This window comes from Pongo abelii, chromosome 2 (assembly GCF_028885655.2).
Source record: "Pongo abelii isolate AG06213 chromosome 2, NHGRI_mPonAbe1-v2.0_pri, whole genome shotgun sequence".
Taxonomy (NCBI): Eukaryota; Metazoa; Chordata; class Mammalia; order Primates; family Hominidae; genus Pongo; species Pongo abelii.
In genome coordinates this window covers 110868359-110889502 of record NC_085928.1, presented here as the reverse complement: position 1 = coordinate 110889502, position 21144 = coordinate 110868359, and the positions used below count along the sequence as shown (strand labels likewise).

Sequence of the window (21144 nt, the reverse complement as noted above, 5' to 3'; positions counted from 1 at the left end):
TAATGCAGGAATATACTGTGGCTTCTTAGTAGAAATGCTCTAGAGGCTATGAGGTTGCCCTGGGCTGAAGAAGTTCCCAAGACACAGACCTTTAAAACTGAGACAAGTTGATCACACTTAGTAAAGAGTAAAGGCCATTACTCTTTCCTCCAAAAGACCCAGGGGCTGGAGTCAGCATCTGGCACTCTGTTTTTGAAAGATTCCCACTGCCAATTCATAGACTAATAAAAGAGATAATAAGCATGGATTACTCAGATCATACTTTCTAGTCTGTAACTCCCAGATGATTTAGAAATGGCATATAAAAGTAATTAAAAGGCACCTTATTAGTTATACGTCTTTTTGTTTTTGTTTTTTTTTTTTTGAGACGGAGTCTCGCTCTGTCGCCCAGGCTAGAGTGCAGTGGCGCAATCTCTGCTCACTGCAAGCTCCGCCTCCCGGGTTCACGCCATCCTGCCTCAGCCTCCGGAGTAGCTGGGACTACAGGCGTCCGCCACCATGCTCCGCTATTTTTTTTTGTATTTTTAGTAGAGACGGGGTTTCGCCGTGTTAGCCAGGATGGTCTCGATCTCCTGATCTCGTGATCCGCCCGCCTTGGCCTCCCAAAGTGCTGGGATTACAGGCGTGAGCCACCGTGCCTGGCTGTGGTTAACCTTAATCAAACAGTAGTCTATTCATATAGAAAAGGAAGATATATATCCCCTTCTAAGGGATGGGTTTTGGATATGAATTCAGGGGAGATGTGTGCTTTCTAGCAGGCCTGCTTCACTTTACAGGTCTGCACCAGGTCATCCTGTTTAGGAGGATGCTCAGGTTAAAAGAGGCTAAGGACATATGACGACTAAATACAGTGCAGGATCTCAGACTGGATCCTAAACATTAGGGGGACAATTAGCAAAATTTGAATAAGGTCTGTAGATTACACTAACAGAATTGTATCAATGTCAATTTCCTGGTTTCAACAATTGCACCATCAATCATCTAAGATGTTCACATCTGGGGAAGCTAGGTGAAGGGCATAAGGAAATTTGTACTATTTTTGCAACTTTTTGTAAATCTAAAATTATTTCAAAACGAGAAACTTTTTAAAAAGAGCCTCTTCCAGGGGCTGGGCACAGTGGCTGAGGCCTGTAATCCCAGCACTTTGGGAGTCTGTTGGCGCGTGGATCTATTGAGCTCAGGAGTTCAAGACCAGCCTGGGCAACATGGCAAAACCCTGTCTCTACAATAAATACAAAAAAAAAAAAAAAATTAGCTGGATATGGTGAAGCTCTCGCCTGTAGTCCCAGTTACCCAGGAGGCTGAGACGGGAGGATCACCTGACCCCAGAGGTCAAGACTGCGGTGAGCTGTGACTGCACCACTGCACGCACTCCAGTTTGGGCAACAGAGTGAGATCTTGTCCAAAAAAAAAAAAAAAAAAAAAAAAAAATCCTCTTCACCCCAAAATTCCGTAATTTCCTAACACATACACACAAAAACTCATACACATTAAAAATAACAGTTTTTGATTCACACATGACATGAGACTTATTGTGAGCTTTTAACCATTAAAACAAAGGTTTATTGCCTATAAAAACAGAAGGCTAGAGACAATTTAACTGACAGATGAGAAATAGGCTTAGTACAGCTCTCATGCAAGCCATGACAAATATATCTGAGGAACACTGATTTTTCACCTCCAAGCACAGTACTAGGCACATAACTAAAACTCTAATATTTAAAAAAAGAATGAATCCACATGATGATTATACAAGCATTTTCAAAAATGTTTAAGAAGAATTTGATCCACAAAAATGCTAAGTGAGAAAATGTAAGGTGGAAAGAAAAAGCAAAAGTACGAAGTAATATAACAATATTACCCCAATTATGTAACAATACTACCCTAATTTTGTGTACATTCATATACACAAAAATACAAAAATTAGGAAGAAATGCATCAAAATGTTATTACATGTGGCAAAACTACAGATTTTAATTTTCATCCTTATAATTTTCTCTGTCTTCCAAGTTGTCTACAGTGAAAAAAGTTGGCCAGCATGGTGGCTCACGTCTGTAATCCCAGCAGTTTGGGAGGCTGAGGTGGGAGGATTACCTGAGGTCAGGAGTTCAAGACCAGCCTGGCCAACATGGTGGAACCCCATCTCTACTAAAAACACAAAAATTAGCCGGGCGTGGTGGCAGGCGCCTATAATCCCAGCTACTCGGGAGAATCGCTTGAACCTGAGGGGCGAAGGTTGCAGTGAGCAGACATTGTGCCACTGCACTCCAGCCTGGGCGACAGAGCAAGACTCTGTCTCAAAAAAAAAAAAGTTTCAGTAGGTTTAAGTGCATATACACACTTCAATTTATCAAGACTTTTCTATGCCCTTCCATTATTTTAGATCTTTCAAATTTCATTCATCTGCAACTCTACGATTCTTTCAGCAACAGCTGTTCAGAACAGATGATTTACTTTCCATAGCGAATTTTAAACTGTTTATCATGCAGAATGGGCCCTTAGAAAACATCTAGTCCTCTAGATTTGTATGACTTTAAATTAAAAGTAGACACTACAAAGTGGATTTAACCGCTTTAAACCCCACAGGATTAGATTTAAACTCCGCAGGATTTAAGGCAATATGATACAACTGTGTCTTGAGTCTGAATAAACCTCAGCTGCACTTTTTAAGTCTGGGATCTCCATACACCGTCCTGCTGGAATATAAGGTTTTACAGAAGGCAGCGCACACCAATGCTGGTGCTGTGAAGGCACCCAGAAAATCAGACGCTGCCTGTAGGGGAGAACCCCATTCCATCCACGTTTCTCAGGTGTCCCAGGCACTAGCCAGACAGGTATCTATTATTTAAACTGTATAGTATGTCCCAGTCAAAAGCCTGGAAACCCCGTCACCTCGATGTGAGCATTATCCTGCAAGCCCGCTCCGGCCAAACCTGCCCAATTGGAGACAGCCTAGTCCGCCCTGATCCCCGGACTGCCCGGGAAGCAAGAATCCCAGGCCCCACGAGCTGGCCCTTCTAAAAACCACCCTTCACTCCGCTCCGCCGACCACCCCACTCACTGCCTCCTTCCCCAGAGCGCTGAGGCCCCCAACATCCTCCATCCTGACTCCACCAGCCCCAAATTTCCGCCTCACCGCGTTTCTCTCAGGACTCAAACCCTCGCCCCAGACCCATAATCCCCTCCACAAACCTCTCTCCTCCCCTGCGACCGCCGCTCCCCGCAACACCTTCACTCGTCCCTGCCCCCACAGCCTCCGCGCCCATCCTGGTCCCACTTCCCATCCCCAGGGGTGCTGGCACCGGGAGGCGGCCCGGGAACGCAGGGCGGCGGCCGGGAGGAGCTCCTGGAGCCTGCAGCGACTGGGGCTCTGTGGTTGCACTGAGCCGGGCTCTGCCGCCGACAGCTGGGGGTCCGAGGGGCCCTCCCCGACTCACCGGCCGCCGCTGCACTCCACGTCTTCGGAGGCGGGCCCGAGAGCCGGCGAGAACCGGAGGCCGGGCGAAAGAGCGCTCGGTGCGGGGGGCGGGCCAGGCTAGTGGGGCGGGAGCCGCCGAGCGCTGGGCGTGGCGGACGCGGCGGGGTCTAGATGCTGTCACACGCAGGAGGGGGCGGGGCCGCGGCGGGAGAGGCGGGGCCTCACTGGGCGGTCCCTCCGGGAGGGGCGGAACCGCGGTGGGAGGGGCGGGGCCTCACTGGGCGATCGTAGTGGACGAGAACCTAGACTGGAACCGGTCCGAAGAAACAAAAGGCAGCCTTGATTGGGCTGTCGCCTGGAACAGGAGCCCAGGCCGGGAGAAAGGGAGGGACGTGCCTAACGTACTGTACCACCCATCGAGATCCGGACGGCAGCGGGAGAGGCGCGGCCGAGAAGGCAGAGGCCTGGTTAGGCCGTCACTCCGAGCCGGGGCGGCACGTCGCTGGTCTCTCCAACCGAGAGCGGTCGGGGCAGGGGAAAGGAATACGCCCCTTCACATTTCCCTCTTCCATCTCTTAAAGACCAGAACCTAATTTTCTGGTCACTTTCAGGTATAAGAACAAGTCTCATTTTAACTGTAGCTCACTTTCAAGTTGTGAAAAACGCAGATCCTTTTATAATTAAAACCTGACATCCAACCACAGCCAAATCCCAAAACCCTTGCTCCTCCTAGAAATCGCCAGACACCTTTCCACCTCCAGGCTCAGGGTCTTTGCCCCAGCCATTCCCTCTGCCCGGAAAGCTCTTCCCTCGGATAGCTGCTTGGTTCACTTCCTCACCTCCCTCAGTGTTTGCTGGGCTCTCACTTTCTCCCTGAGGCCCTTTCTGACCATCCTACTTAATACCTGTTCTCATCTCCTCCTCACCCCACCATTTCCTTACCTGCTCTCCTATATCTTCTGTCCACCACACTTTTTGACTTTTTGTTGTTGTTTTGAGATAGAGCCTCGCAATGTCACCCAGGCTGGAGTGCAGTGGCGCAGTCTCGGCTCACTGCAACCTCCGCCTCCCGGCTTCAAGCGATTCTCCTGCCTCAGCCTCCTGAGTAGCTTGGATTACAGGCGCGCACCACCACGCCCAGCTAATTTTTGTATTTTTTGTAGAGACAGGGTTTCACTATGTTGGCCAGGCTGGTCTCGAACTCCTGACCTCAGGTGATCCGCCTGCCTCGGTTTTCCAAAGTGCTGGGATTACAGGCGTGAGCCACCGCGCCCTGTCGGCTTTAAGTGTTTTTAGTTACCCAGGGTCTACCACAGTCTGAAAATAGGTGAGGCCAGAACAATAAGATATTTGGAGAGAGAGAGAGAGACCATATTCACCTTTTATTACAGTCTACTTTTATAATTGTTCTATTTTATTATTATTCATTGTTGTTAATCCCTTACAGTACCTAATTTATAAATGAAACTTTATCATAGTATGTATGTATGTGTAGGAAAAAACATAGTATACATACAGTTTTATACTATCCTCAGTTTCAAGCATCCACTGTGGATCTTGGAATGTATCTCCCACAGATAATGGAGGATTACCAGCCCCAATATTTAGAACGGTGTTAGGTCCATAGCAGACAAGCAGTAACTCCGAAATGAAAAATTAAAAAACTGATTGAACACTTTCTGCCTCCATACATCCAGCTTTGGCCAGATCAATGCCTCAACAAACTGCAGTGGGGAGAAGGCTGGTCTGTTCTTTACTCCCCACCCTTCTCTGCATCTTTCAGGTTCCAGGCAGGAGGCAGGGAGACTAAAAGAAAGGAGCAGAAGACTAATTACTTGGTAGGAGAAGTTTGTCATTCTTTCTAGACCTCTGATGCTATCATGGCAGCTCACAACATTATTAACCAGTTTTCGTGCAGCTATCTTTTTGTAGGTCCTGTGTGGTTATGTTCAGAGGTTCTCTCTTTCTTCTGAAAATCAGGACAAATTATTTATGAACTTTAATATGTTTAGACATGAATTACTCCTTAGACTTTTGTTTTTAAATTGTACTCTTCCTATCTTCTCATCCTTGAACTCATGGCCATCCTCCATATAATTTCATTTTCTTGTATTTATGTGGCTGGAGGAATTACGAAAAAAATTGAATGGAAATATAAAAGTCGTTTTCTCTTGGATAATCTTATTTCATCTCCACAATTAACAAATTAAAACTTTCTGTTAAGTATTGCAAATTGTTGGACAGCATAAACGGCAAACCTGAGTTAATGACATAGATCCCTATATAGTAGTCTCCCTTAGCCACATTTCAATACCCCCACTGGATGCCTGAAACCACAGATAGTACTGAACCCTGTATATATTATGTTTTTTCGACCTGATAGCCTAGATGGCTGCTAAGTGACCAAAAGGTATATAACATTGATATAGTTCGGATCTGTGTCCTCACTCAAATCTCATGTTGAATTGTAATCTCCAGTAGTGGAGGTGGGGCCTGGTGCAAGGTGATTGGATCATGGGGGTAGATTTCTCATGAATGGTTTAGCACCATCCTCTTGGTGCTGTCCTCGAAATAGTGAGAGACTTTTCACAAGATCTGGCTGTTTAAAAGTGTGTGGCATCTTGCTCTCTCTCTGTTGCTCCTGCTCTCACCATGTGATATGCCTGCTCCCCCTTCGCTGTCTGCCATGATTTTAAGTTTCCTGAGGCCTTCCCAGAAGCCAAACAGATGCCAGCATCATGCTTCCTGTACAGCCTGCAAAACCAGAGCCAATTAAACCTCTTTGCTTTATAAATTACCCAGTCTCAGTTATTTCTTTATAGCCATATGAGAATGGACTAATACAAGGACCTACAGTATGGATACACCAGAAAAAGAGATGATTCATATCGCAGAAGGGATGGAGTAGGACACTGCGAGATTTCATCACGATACTCAGAATGGCACACAATTTAAAACTTGTGCAATGTTTATTTCTGGAATTTTCCATGTAATGTTTTCTGACCTCAGTTGACTGAAGGTAACTGAAACCATGGAAAGAGAAACTGTGGCTAAGGAGAACTACTGTATCAATTACCTATGACTGCATGTCACACAATTACACAGAATTAGGGATTCCTTTCTCCACTTGTCTCTTTTTGGGTATTTCCTCCATGTTCTCTCTGGCTTCCAAGAGTCCCTTTTCCCAACTCCTCTGTCCAGAAGGACAGGTTTTCTCCCAGGTGACCATGTCACCGTACCACTGCAGGGCAGCTCCCTGACTGGGAATGGCTTCAGAGAAAGGGAGGGAGAGAAAAAAGGAATCAGCAGTTTCCATCACTTTCTCTAGCTTACAGCAGCCTTTTTTCCTGGTCCTGTGGCTACATGGTCCGGCTTCTCTCAGACATTTTGCTGATAGTGTCTGGTTGACAATTCCCAATTCATCTGTCCTCATATCAAAGCCAAGAGGTAGAGGAGAAAAAAGTAAAAACAAGAATCTCACTACTACTATATCTGTCTTTCTGCAGGCTTTGAGTTCCCTGCCATCATGATCCACCTGCTATTATTTACTTTTCAGAGTCCTTGGGTAGTTGTTCTTTATATTTTATCTAGAGGTTTTAGTAGTGATCAATCAGTAGGAGACATGGGCAGCAGTGGACTTACTCTATTTTGGTCAGAAATGGAACTCATCAATCTAATACCTGAAAAAACATTTTAAGTCGTATTTTTCTTATGAAGAGTGAGTTCGAGAGCATCTTCTCAGATTAAAGAGACATTTGTCTTTCATTTTCTGTGAATTATCTATTTATTTGTATTGTCTAATTTTCTACTATGTATAGAAACTCTTTATATAATAGAATAGTCCTTTTTCTTAGATATGAATGTCAAAACTTTTCCTCAGTTTGTCACGTCCTTTGATTTATCTTATGCTACTTTGTTTGTTTTTGTTTTTGTTTATTGGCCGTGAAAACTTCTATTTCTAACTGGTCAATTTTACCAGGCTTTTCTTTTACTACTTACTATTTCTGGGTTGTATTGTACTTAGAAAGACCTCCACCTCTCTCTCTCTTCAATTACTTTTTTTTTTTTTTTAACGAGTCTAGCTCTGTTCCCCAGGCTAGAGTGCAGTGGCATGATCTAGGCTCACTGCAACTTCCGCCTCACGGGTTCAAATGCTTCTCCTGCCTCAGCCTCCCAAGAAGCTGGGACTATAGGCATAAGCCACCACACCCAACTAACTTTTGTATCTTTAGTAGAGACGGGGTTTCACCATGTTGTTCAGGCTGGTCTCAAACTCCTGACCTCAAGTGACCCACCCACCTCGGCCTCCCAAAGGGCTGAGATTACAGGCATGAGCCACCATGCCTGGCCCAATTACTTTTTAAATTCTTCCATGGTTTCTTGTTTACATCTCATGATGCTGTGTTCTTCACTTTTTTTTTTTTTTTTGAGACTGAGTCTCGCTGTATCGCCCAGGCTGGAGTACAGTGGCGTACTCCTGGCTCACTGCAACCTCCGCCTCCCAGGTTCAAGCAATTCTCATGCCTCAGCCTCCCGAGTAGCTGGGATTACAGGCATGTGCCACCACACCCGGCTAATTTTTGTATTTTTTTAGTAGAGACCGTGTTTCACCCTGTTGGCCAGGCTGGTTTTGAACTCCTGACCTCAAGTGATTTGCCCACCTTGGCCTCCCAAAGTGCTGGGATTACAGGCATGAGCCACCGCGCCCAGTCATGTTCTTTACTTTTAAAATTTGACCAATCAGGAATTTATTTTGATTTGAGGTAAGTGGAGTGGATCCAACTTTATATCTTGATAGCTACACATTTTTCCAACCCCATTTCATTAATAATCCATATTTCCCCTACTGATTTTAAATGCCACCATTATCATATACTAAATTTCCTTCCCTATTTATGAACTTTCTATTCTGTCTTATTAATCTGTTGGTTTATCTCTGTACCAGAATCATAAGATTTTAATTTTTGGATTTTCATAATACTTCATTCTCTTTCTTTAAACTCTACAATACAATCAGAAAAGTCAACCCACCCACCCACCCAGCAGTTCCTGTATCTGTCATTCCCTTCATAACCACCTGCAATAGCAGCCACTGAAGACTCACTGTCAGTAAATTGTTCATCCAAGGTGACCACGTACTTTCACTGCTCATCCAAGGTGATAATTTACATAATTTTTCTTCTGTATGCTTAGATTCACAGCATCCCATTTTCCACTAAGTGACAAGGCCACCATCCACCATTGTCTTCAAACCCAGCCAGTACCAGATTCCCAGTTTCAGGGTCTGATTTCTGCAACCACTTCCAATACCAAACTTGTCAGCCAAATTTCAGTACAGAAAACAGAAATCACTGTGTGTATTTTACACAGGAAGATATTTAATAAAGAGAACTAAGTTCTTACCAAATTGGTGGAAGACCTGGAGAAACAGCTCTGGGCTGGACATCTTGGAGTGAACAACTCTACTGCGCCGGTCTACCAAGGAAGCTGCTGGGTCTGAGGCCACTGGAGCCAGGCTAGGCCTGGAACCAAGGCCATGGCCTGAATGTGGACACCTTAATCTGTGATCTAGGGATTTCTGAGTTTGATCAAGAAGCTGCCACAGTCACTACTGCTTCTTAACACCCAGGAAGCTGAAGAATAAGGACTGAAACTTGTAACAAAGAAGCCACAAACTTCCTATTCAGGGGAGGTGTCCAAAGCCACAGGAGGATGATTTCCTAACCTCCACCTGCCTGATACCAAGATAGTGCATCTAACTGGAGAGCCTGATGTTGTTTTTAGGATTCCAACCTCTATACCTCTTTACATAAATCTTGCTTGTTTCTTACAGAGTTTATTTCTAGGCAATTTATCTTTCTAATTGCTAAAGAAACTGTTGTTTCTTCCATTATATCTTCTGATTAGTTGCTGCATATATATATATATCATTAATTTCAGTATATTAATATTATACACAGAATAAAATCTTATAGTTTATAGTAGTCGGGTTTTTTGTTTGTTTGTTTGTTTATTTGATGGAGTGTTGCTCTGTCACCAGGCTGGAGTGCAGTGGCGCTATCTAGGCTCACCACAATCTCCGTCTCCCCGATACAGGCGATTCTCCTGCCTCAGCCTCCTGAGTAGCTGGGACTACAGGCATAGTAGTTGGTTCTTTTAGGATTTCCAAGTTTACAGTCATATAATATAAAGATAATAATTATTTTTCCTCCTTTCTTGTCTTGTTTCTGGTATTAAGAATATGTTTTTGGTGTTTACTCAGCAAGGAGGTGTTGCAGGAAGTCAGGGACCCCAAATGAAGGGACCAACTGAAGCCATGGCAGAAGAACATGGATTGTGAAGATTTCATGGACATTTATTAGTTCCCTAAATTAATACTTTTATAATTTCTTATGCCTATCTTTACTGCAATCTCTAAACATAAATTGTGAAGATTTCATGGACACTTATCACTTCCCCAATCCATACCCTTGTGATATCCTATGCCTGTCTTTACTTTAATCTCTTAATCCTGTCAGCCGAGGAGGATGTATGTCGCCTCAGGACCCTGTGATAATTGCCTTAACTGCACAAATTGTAGAGCATATGTGTTCAAACAATATGAAATCTGGGCACCTTGAAAAAAGAAAAGGATAACAGCAATGTTTAGGAAACAAGAGAGATAACCTTAAACTCTGACCGCTGGTGAGCCAGGCGGAACAGAGCCATATTTCTCTTCTTTCAAAAGCAAATGGAAGAAATATCGCTGAATTCTTTTTCTCAGCAAGGAACATCCCTGGGAAAGAGAATGTGCATCTGGGGGTAGGTCTATAGACGGCCCCCCGGGTGTGGCCATCTTCTATGGTCAAGGCTGTAGGAGTGAAATAGACCCCAGTCTCCCATAGCACTCCCAGGCTTATTAGGAAGAGGAAATTCCCGCCTAATAAATTTTGGTCAGACCGGTTGCTCTCAAAACCCTGTCTCCTGATAAGATGATATCAATGACAATGGTGCCCGAAACTTCATTAGCAATTTTAATTTCACCCCTCTCCTGTGGTCCTGTGATCTCGCCCTGCCTCCACTTGCCTTGTGATGTTCTATTACCTTGTGAAGTACGTGATCTCTGTGACCCACACCCTATTCATACACTCCCTCCCCTTTTGAAAATCCCTAATAAAAACTTGCTGGTTTTGCAGCTTGTGGGGCATCATGGAACCTATCAACATGTGATGTCTCCCCCAGATACCCAACTTTAAAATTTCTCTCTTTTGAGAGGAGGATCCAAGATGGCCGAATAGGAACAGCTCTGGTCTACAGCTCCCAGTGTGAGTGACGCAGAAGACGGGTGATTTCTGCATTTCCATCTGAGGTACCGGGTTCATCTCACTAGGGAGTGCCAGACAGTGGGCGCAGGACAGTAGGTGTAGCGCACTGTGCACCAGCCGAAGCAGGGGCGAGGCATTGCCTCACTCAGGAAGTGCAAGGGGTCAGGGAGTTCCCTTTCCAGGGGTGACAGATGGCACCTGGAAAATCGGGCCACTCCCACCCGAATACTGTGCTTTTCCGACGGGCTTAGGAAACGGTGCACCAGGAGATTATAGCCTGCACCTGGCTCAGAGAGTCCTACGCCTACGGAGTCTCGCTGATTGCTAGCACAGCAGTCTGAGATCAAACAGCAAGGGGGCAGTGAGGCTGGCGGAGGGGCGCCCGCCATTGCCCAGGCTCGCTTAGGTAAACAAAGCAGCCGGTAAGCTCGAACTGGGTGGAGCCCACCACAGCTCAAGGAGGCCTGCCTGCCTCTGTAGGCTCCACCTCTGGGGGCAGGGCACAGACAAACAAAGAGACAGCAGTAACCTCTGCAGACTTAAATGTCCCTGTCTGACAGCTTTTAGGAGAGCAGTGGTTCTCCCAGAATGCAGCTGGAGATCTGAGAATGGGCAGACTGCCTCCTCAAGTGGGTCCCTGACCCCTGACCCCCGAGCAGCCTAACTGGGAGGCACCCCCCAGCAGGGGCAGACTGACACCTCACACAGCCGGCTGGGTACTCCAACAGACCTGCAGCTGAGGGTCCTGTCTGTTAGAAGGAAAACTAACAAACAGAAAGGACATCCACACCAAAAACCCATCTGTACATCACCATCATCAAAGACCAAAAGTAGATAAAACCACAAAGATGGGGAAAAAACAGAGCAGAAAAACTGGAAACTCTAAAAAGCAGAGCGCCTCTCCTCCTCCAAAGGATCACAGTTCCTCACCAGCAACGGAACAAAGCTGGATGGAGAATGACTTTGACGAGCTGAGAGAAGGCTTCAGACAATCAAATTACTCCAAGCTACAGGAGGATATTCAAACAAAAGGCAAAGAAGTTGAAAACTTTGAAAAAAATTTAGAAGAATATATAACTAGAATAACCAATACAGAGAAGTGCTTAAAGGAGCTGATGCAGCTGAAAACCAAGGCTCGAGAACTACATGAAGAATGCAGAAGCCTCAGGAGCTGATGCGATCAAATGGAAGAAAGGGTATCAGCAACGGAAGATGAAATGAATGAAATGAAGCGAGAAGGGAAGTTTAGAGAAAAAAGAATAAAAAGAAACGAGCAGGAGGAGCCAAGATGGCCGAGTAGGAACAGCTCCGGTCTACAGCTCCCAGCGCGAGCGACGCAGAAGACGGGTGATTTCTGCATTTCCATCTGAGGTACCGTGTTCATCTCACTAGGGAGTGCCAGACAGTGGGCGCAGGTCAGTGGGTGAGCACACCGTGCGCCAGCCGAAGCAGGGGCGAGGCACTGCCTCACTCGGGAAGCGCAAGGGGTCAGGGAGTTCCCCTTCCAGGGGTGACAGACGGCACCTGGAAAATCGGGCCACTCCCACCCGAATACTGTGCTTTTCCGACGGGCTTAGGAAACGGTGCCCCAGGAGAGTATAGCCGGCACCTGGCTCAGAGGGTCCTACGCCCACGGAGTCTCGCTGATTGCTAGCACAGCAGTCTGAGATCAAACAGCAAGTCGGCAGCGAGGCTGGGGGAGGGGCGCCCGCCATTGCCCAGGCTCGCTTAGGTAAACAAAGCAGCCTGGAAGCTTGAACTGGGTGGAGCCCACCACAGCTCAAGGAGGCCTGCCTGCCTCTGTAGGCTCCACCTCTGGGGGCAGGGCACAGACAAACAAAAAGACAGCAGTAACCTCTGCAGACTTAAATGTGCCTGTCTGACAGCTGTGAGGAGAGCAGTGGTTCTCCCAGCACGCAGCTGGAGATCTGAGAACGGGCTGACTGCCTCCTCAAGTGGGTCCCTGACCCCTGACACCCGAGCAGCCTAACTGGGAGGCACCCCCCAGCAGGGGCAGACTGACACCTCACACGGCCGGCCGGGTACTCCAACAGACCTGCAGCTGAGGGTTCTGTCTGTTAGAAGGAAAACTAACAGAAAGGACATCCACACCAAAAACCCATCTGTACATCACCATCATCAAAGACCAAAAGTAGATAAAACCACAAAGATGGGGAAAAAACAGAGCAGAAAAACTGGAAACTCTAAAAACCAGAGTACCTCTTCTCCTCCAAAGGAACGCAGTTCCTCACCAGCAACGGAACAAAGCTGGACGGAGAATGACTTTGACGAGCTGAGAGAAGAAGGCTTCAGATGATCAAATTACTCCGAGCTACGGGAGGATATTCAAACAAAAGGCAAAGAAGTTGAAAACTTTGAAAAAAATTTAGAAGAATGTATAACTAGAATAACCAATAGAGAGAAGTGCTTAAAGGAGCTGATGGAGCTGAAAACCAAGGCTCGAGAACTACGTGAAGAATGCAGAAGCCTCAGGAGCCGATGAGATCAAATGGAAGAAAGGGTATCAGCCCTGGAAGATGAAATGAATGAAATGAAGCGAGAAGGGAAGTTTAGAGAAAAAAGAATAAAAAGAAAAGAGCAAAGCCTCCAAGAAATGTGGGACTATGTGAAAAGACCAAATGTACATCTGATTGGTGTACCTGAAAGTGACGGAGAGAATGGAAACAAGTTGGAAAACACTCTGCAGGATATTATCCAGGAGAACTTCCCCAATCTAGCAAGGCGGCCAACATTCAGATTCAGGAAATACAGAGAACGCCACAAAGATACTCCTCGAGAAGAGCAACTCCAAGACACATAATTGTCAGATTCACCAAAGTTGAAATGAAGGAAAAAATGTTAAGGGCAGCCAGAGAGAAAGGTCGGGTTACCCTCAAAGGGAAGCCCATCAGACTAACAGCGGATCTCTCGGCAGAAACCCTACAAGCCAGAAGAGAGTGGGGGCCAATATTCAACATTCTTAAAGAAAAGAATTTTCAACCCAGAATTTCATATCCAGCCAAACTAAGCTTCATAAGTGAAGGAGAAATAAAATACTTTACAGACAAGCAAATGCTGAGAGATTTTGTCACCACCAGGCCTGCCCTAAAAGAGCTCCTGAAGGAAGCGCTAAACATGGAAAGGAACAACCGGTACCAGCCGCTGCAAAATCATGCCAAAATGTAAAGACCATCGAGACTAGGAAGAGACTGCATGAACTAACGAGCAAAATAAGCAGCTAACATCATAATGACAGGATCAAATTCACACATAACAATATTAACCTTAAATGTAAATGGTCTAAATGCTCCAATTAAAAGACACAGACTGGCAAACTGGATAAAGACTCAAGACCCATCAGTGTGCTGTATTCGGGAAACCCATCTCACATGCAGAGACACACATAGGCTCAAAATAAAGGGATGAAGGAAGATCTATCAAGCAAATGGAAAACAAAAAAAAGGCCAGGGCTGCAATCTTAGTCTCTGATAAAACAGACTTTAAACCAACAAAGATCAAAAGAGACAAAGAAGGCCATTACATAATGGTAAAGAGATTAATTCAAAAAGAAGAGCTAACTATCCTAAATATATATGCACCCAATACAGGAGCACCCAGATTCATAAAGCAAGTCCTGACTGACCTACAAAGAGACTTAGACTCCCACACATTAATAATGGGAGACTTTAACACCCCACTGTCAACATTAGACAGATCAACGAGACAGCAAGTTAACAAGGATACCCAGGAATTGAACTCAGTTCTGCACCAAGCGGACCTAATAGACATCTACAGAACTCTCCACCCCAAATCAACAGAATATACGTTTTTTTCAGCACCACACCACACCTATTCCAAAATTGACCATATACTTGGAAGTAAAGCTCTCCTCAATAAATGTAAAAGTAAAGGAACACAAATTGTAACAAACTGTCTCTCAGACCACAGTGCAATCAAGCTAGAACTCAGGATTAAGAATCTCACTCAAAACCGCTCAACTACGTGGAAACTGAACAACGTGCTCCTGAATGACTACTGGGTACATAACGAAATGAAGGCAGAAATAAAGTTGTTCTTTGAAACCAACGAGAACCAAGACACAACATACCAGAATCTCTGGGATGCATTCAAAGCAGTGTGTAGAGGGAAATTTATAGCACTAAATGCCCACAAGAGAAAGCAGGAAAGATCCAAAATTGACACCCTAACATCACAATTAAAAGAACTAGAAAAGCAAGAGCAAACACATTCAAAAGCTAGCAGAAGGCAAGAAATAACTAAAATCAGAGCAGAACTGAAGGAAATAGAGACACCAAAAACCCTTCAAAAAATAAATAAATCCAGGAGCTGGTTTTTTGAAAGGATCAACAAAATTGATAGACCACTAGCAAGATTAATAAAGAAAAAAAGAGAGAAGAATCAAATAGATGCAATAAAAAATGATAAAGGGGATATCACCACCGATCCCACAGAAATACAAACTACCATCAGAGAATATTACAAACACCTCTACGCAAATAAACTAGAAAATCTAGAAGAAATGGATAAATTCCTCGACACATACACCCTCCCAAGACTAAACCAAGAAGAAGTTGAATCTCTGAATAGACCAATAACAGGAGCTGAAATTGTGGCAATAATCAATAGCTTACCAACCAAAAAAAGTCCAAGACCAGATGGGTTCACAGCCGAATTCTACCAGAGGTACAAGGAGGAGCTGGTACCATTCCTTCTGAAACTATTCCAATAAATAGAAAAAGAGGGAATCCTCCCTAACTCATTTTATGAGGCCAGCATCATCCTGATACCAAAGCCTGGCAGAGACACAACAAAAAAAGAGAATTTTAGACCAATATCCTTGATGAACATTGATGCAAAAATCCTCAATAAAATACTGGCAAACAGAATCCAGCAGCACATCAAAAAGCTTATCCACCATGATCAAGTGGGCTTCATCCCTGGGATGCAAGGCTGGTTCAATATACACAAATCAATAAATGTAATCCAGCATATAAACAGAACCAAAGACAAAAACCACATGATTATCTCAATAGATGCAGAAAAGGCCTTTGACAAAATTCAACAACCCTTCATGCTAAAAACTCTCAATAAATTAGGAATTCATGGGACATATCTCAAAATAATAAGAGCTATTTATGACAAACCCACAGCAAATATCATACTGAATGGGCAAAAACTGGAAGCATTCCCTTTGAAAACTGGCACAAGACAGGGATGCCCTCTCTCACCACTTCTATTCAACATAGTGTTGGAAGTTCTGGCCAGGGCAATTAGGCAGGAGAAGGAAACAAAGGGTATTCAATTAGGAAAAGAGGAAGTCAAATTGTCCCTGTTTGCAGATGACATGATAGTATATCTAGAAAACCCCATTGTCTCAGCCCAAAATCTCCTTAAGCTGATAAGCAACTTCAGCAAAGTCTCAGGATACAAAATCAATGTGCAAAAATCACAAGCATTCTTATACATCAATAACAGACAAACAGAGAGCCAAATCATGAGTGAACTCCCATTCACAATTGCTTCAAAGAGAATAAAATACCTAGGAATCCAACTTACAAGGGATGTGAAAGACCTCTTCAAGGAGAACTACAAACCACTGCTCAAGGAAATAAAAGAGGATACAAACAAATGGAAGAACATTCCATGCTCATGGGTAGGAAGAATCAATATCATGAAAATGGCCATCCTTCCCAAGGTAATTTACAGATTCAATGCCATCACCATCAAGCTACCAATGACTTTCTTCACAGAATTGGAAAAAACTACTTTAAAGTTCATATGGAACCAAAAAAGAGCCCGCATTGCCAAGTCAATCCTAAGCCAAAAGAACAAAGCTGGAGGCATCACACTACCTGACTTCAAACTATACTACAAGGCTACAGTAACCAAAACAGCATGGTACTGGTACCAAAACAGAGATATAGATCAATGGAACAGAACAGAGCCCTCAGAAATAATGCCACATATCTACAAGTATCTGATCTTTGACAAACCTGACAAAAACAAGAAATGGGGAAATGATTCCCTATTTAATAAATGGTGCTGGGAAAACTGGCTAGCCATATGTAGAAAGCTGAAACCGGATCCCTTCCTTACACCTTATACAAAAATCAATTCAAGATGGATTAAAGACTTAAATGTTAGACGTAAAACCATAAAAACCCTAGAAGAAAACCTAGGCATTACCATTCAGGACATAGGCATGGGCAAGGAGTTCATGTCTAAAACACCAAAAGCAATGGCAACAAAAGCCAAAATTGACAAATGGGATCTAATTAAACTAAAGAGCTTCTGCACAGCAAAGGAAACTACCATCAGAGTGAACAGGCAACCTACAAAATGGGAGAAAATTTTCGCAACCTACTCATCTGACAAAGGGCTAATATCCAGAATCTACAATGAACTCCAACAAATTTACAAGAAAAAAACAAACAACCCCATCAAAAAGTGGGCGAAGGACATGAACAGACACTTCTCAAAAGAAGACATTTATGCAGCCAAAAAACACATGAAAAAATGCTCACCATCACTGGCCATCAGAGAAATGCAAATCAAAACCACAATGAGATACCATCTCACACCAGTTAGAATGGCAATCATTAAAAAGTCAGGAAACAACAGGTGCTGGAGAGGATGTGGAGAAATAGGAACACTTTTACACTGTTGGTGGGACTGTAAACTAGTTCAACCCTTGTGGAAGTCAGTGTGGCGATTCCTCAGGGATCTAGAACTAGAAATTCCATTCGACCCAGCCATCCCATTACTGGGTATATACCCAAAGGACTATAAATCATGCTGCTATAAAGACACATGCACACGTATGTTTATTGCCGCATTATTCACAATAGCAAAGACTTGGAACCAACCCAAATGTCCAACAATGATAGACTGGATTAAGAAAATGTGGCACATATACACCATGGAATACTATGCAGCCATAAAAAATGATGAGTTCATGTCCTTTGTAGGGACACGGATGAAATTGGAAATCATCATTCTCAGTAAACTATCGCAAGAACAAAAAACCAAACACCGCATATTCTCACTCATAGGTGGGAATTGAACAATGAGAACACATGGACATAGGAAGGGGAACATCACACTCTGGGGACTGTTGTGGGGTGGGGGGAGGGGGGAGGGATAGCATTGGGAGATATACCTAATGCTAGATGACGAGTTAGTGGGTGCAGCGCACCAGCATGGCACATGTATACATATGTAACTTACCTGCACATTGCGCACATGTACCATAAAACCTAAAGTATAATAATAATAATAATAATAATAATAATAAAAGAAAAAATAAATAAAGAAGCCGGAAAAAAAAAAAAAAAAGAAACGAGCAAAGCCTCCAAGAAATATGGGACTATTTGAAAAGACCAAATCTACGTCGGATTGGTGTACCTGAAAGTGACGGAGAGAATGGAAACAAGTTGGAAAACACTCTGCAGGATATTATCCAGGAGAACTTCCCCAATCTAGCAAGGCGGCCAACATTCAGATTCAGGAAATACAGAGAACGCCACAAAGATACTCCTCGAGAAGAGCAACTCCAAGACACATAATTGTCAGATTCACCAAAGTTGAAATGAAGGAAAAAATGTTAAGGGCAGCCAGAGAGAAAGGTCGGGTTACCCTCAAAGGGAAGCCCATCAGACTAACAGCGGATCTCTCGGCAGAAACCCTACAAGCCAGAAGAGAGTGGGGGCCAATATTCAACATTCTTAAAGAAAAGAATTTTCAACCCAGAATTTCATATCCAGCCAAACTAAGCTTCATAAGTGAAGGAGAAATAAAATACTTTACAGACAAGCAAATGCTGAGAGATTTTGTCACCACCAGGCCTGCCCTAAAAGAGCTCCTGAAGGAAGCGCTAAACATGGAAAGGAACAACCGGTACCAGCCACTGCAAAATCATGCCAAAATGTAAAGACCATCGAGACTAGGAAGAGACTGCATGAACTAACGAGCAAAATAAGCAGCTAACATCATAATGACAGGATCAAATTCACACATAACAATATTAACTTTAAATGTAAATGGACTAAATGCTCCAATTAAAAGACAGAGACTGGCAAATTGGATAAAGACTCAAGACCCATCAGTGTGCTGTATTCAGGAAACCCATCTCATGTGCAGAGACAGACATAGGCTCAAAATAAAAGGATGGAGGAAGATCTACCAAGCAAATGGAAAACAAAAAAAGGCAGGGGTTGCAATCCTAGTCTCTGATAAAACAGACTTTAAACCAACAAAGATCAAAAGAGACAAAGAAGGCCATTACATAATGGTAAAGGGATCAATTCAACAAGAAGAGCTAACTATCCTAAATATATATGCACCCAATACAGGAGCACCCAGATTCATAAAGCAAGTCCTGAGTGACCTACAATGAGACTTAGACTCCCACACATTAATAATGGGAGACTTTAACACCCCACTGTCAACATTAGACAGATCAACGAGACAGAAAGTCAACAAGGATACCCAGGATTTGAACTCAGCTCTGCACCAAGTGGACCTAATAGACATCTACAGAACTCTCCACCACAAATCAACAGAATATACATTTTTTTCAGCACCACATCACACCTATTCCAAAATTGACCACATAGTTGGAAGTAAAGCTCTCCTCAGCAAATGTAAAATAACAGAAATTATAACAAACTATCTCTCAGATCACAGTGCAATCAAACTAGAACTCAGGATTAAGAATCTCACTCAAAACCACTCAACTACATGGAAACTGAACAACCTGCTCCTGAATGACTACTGGGTACATACGAAATGAAGGCAGAAATAAAGATGTTCTTTGAAACCAACGAGAACCAAGACACAACATACCAGAATCTCTGGGATGCATTCAAAGCAGTGTGTAGAGGGAAATTTATAGCACTAAATGCCCACAAGAGAAAGCAGGAAAGATCCAAAATTGACACCCTAACATCACAATTAAAAGAACTAGAAAAGCAAGAGCAAACACATTCAAAAGCTAGCAGAAGGCAAGAAATAACTAAAATCAGAGCAGAACTGAAGGAAATAGAGACACAAAAAACCCTTCAAAAAATTAATGAATCCAGAAGCTGGTTTTTTGAAAGGATCAACAAAATTGATAGACCGCTAGCAACATTAATAAAGAAAAAAAGAGAGAAGAATCAAATAGATGCAATAAAAAATGATAAAGGGGATATCACCACCAATCCCACAGAAATACAAACTACCATCAGAGAATACTACAAACACCTCTACGCAAATAAACTAGAAAATCTAGAAGAAATGGATAAATTCCTCGACACATACACTCTCCCAAGACTAAACCAGGAAGAAGTTGAATCTCTGAATAGACCAATAACAGGATCTGAAATTGTGGCAATAATCAATAGCTTACCAACCAAAAAAAGTCCAGGATCAGATGGATTCACAGCCGAATTCTACCAGAGGTACAAGGAGGAACTGGTACCATTCCTTTTGAAACTATTCCAATCAATAGAAAAAGAGGGAATCCTCCCTAACTCATTTTATGAGGCCAGCATCATCCTGATACCAAAGCCGGGTGGAGACACAACCAAAAAAGAGAATTTTAGACCAATATCCTTGATGAACATCGATGCAAAAATCCTCAATAAAATACCAGCAAACCGAATCCAGCAGCACATCAAAAAGCTTATCCACCATGATCAACTGGGCTTCATCCCTGGGATGCAAGGCTGGTTCAATATACGCAAATCAGTAAATGTAATCCAGCATATAAACAGAACCAACGACAAAAACCACATGATTATCTCAATAGATGCAGAAAAGGCCTTTGACAAAATTCAACAACCCTTCATGCTAAAAACTCTCAATAAATTAGGTATTGATGGGACGTATCTCAAAATAATAAGAGCTATTTATGACAAACCCACAGCCAATATCATACTGAATGGGCAAAAACTGGAAGCATTCCCTTTGAAAACTGGCACAAGACAGGGATGCCCTCTCTCACCACTTCTATTCAACATAGTGTTGGAAGTTCTGGCCAGGGCAATTAGGCAGGAGAAGGAAATAAAGGGTATTCAATTAGGAAAAGAGGAAGTCAAATTGTCCCTGTTTGCAGATGACATGATTGTATATCTAGAAAACCCCATTGTCTCAGCCCAAAATCTCCTTAAGCTGATAAGCAACTTCAGCAAAGTCTCAGGATACAAAATCAATGTACAAAAATCACAAGCATTCTTATACACCAATAACAGACAAACAGAGAGCCAAATAATGAGTGAACTCCCATTCACAATTGCTTCAAAGAGAATAAAATACCTAGGAATTCAACTTAGAAGGGATGTCAAGGACCTCTTCAAGGAGAACTACAAACCACTGCTCAAGGAAATAAAAGAGGATACAAACAAATGGAAGAACATTCCA

General features: G+C 43.4%; 1 protein-coding gene across 18 annotated transcripts in view; it reads right to left on the bottom strand.

Moving 5' to 3' along the window:
- ANO10 (anoctamin 10) overlaps positions 1–21144 on the bottom strand; it is a 328446-nt gene that overhangs the window by 243479 nt on the left and 63823 nt on the right. For 2 of the 18 annotated variants that reach the window (XM_063722553.1, XM_063722560.1), the window contains exon 1: positions 3438–3557. The exons of 4 other annotated variants lie outside the window; for them this stretch is intronic. The gene's annotated coding sequence lies outside the window, so the exon portion shown is untranslated. Of the gene's footprint in view, positions 1–3192; positions 3799–21144 lie in introns of those variants that run through there. 12 more of the 18 variants (XM_002813858.6, XM_009239143.4, XM_054550961.2 and 9 more) reach the window with 12 other exon arrangements.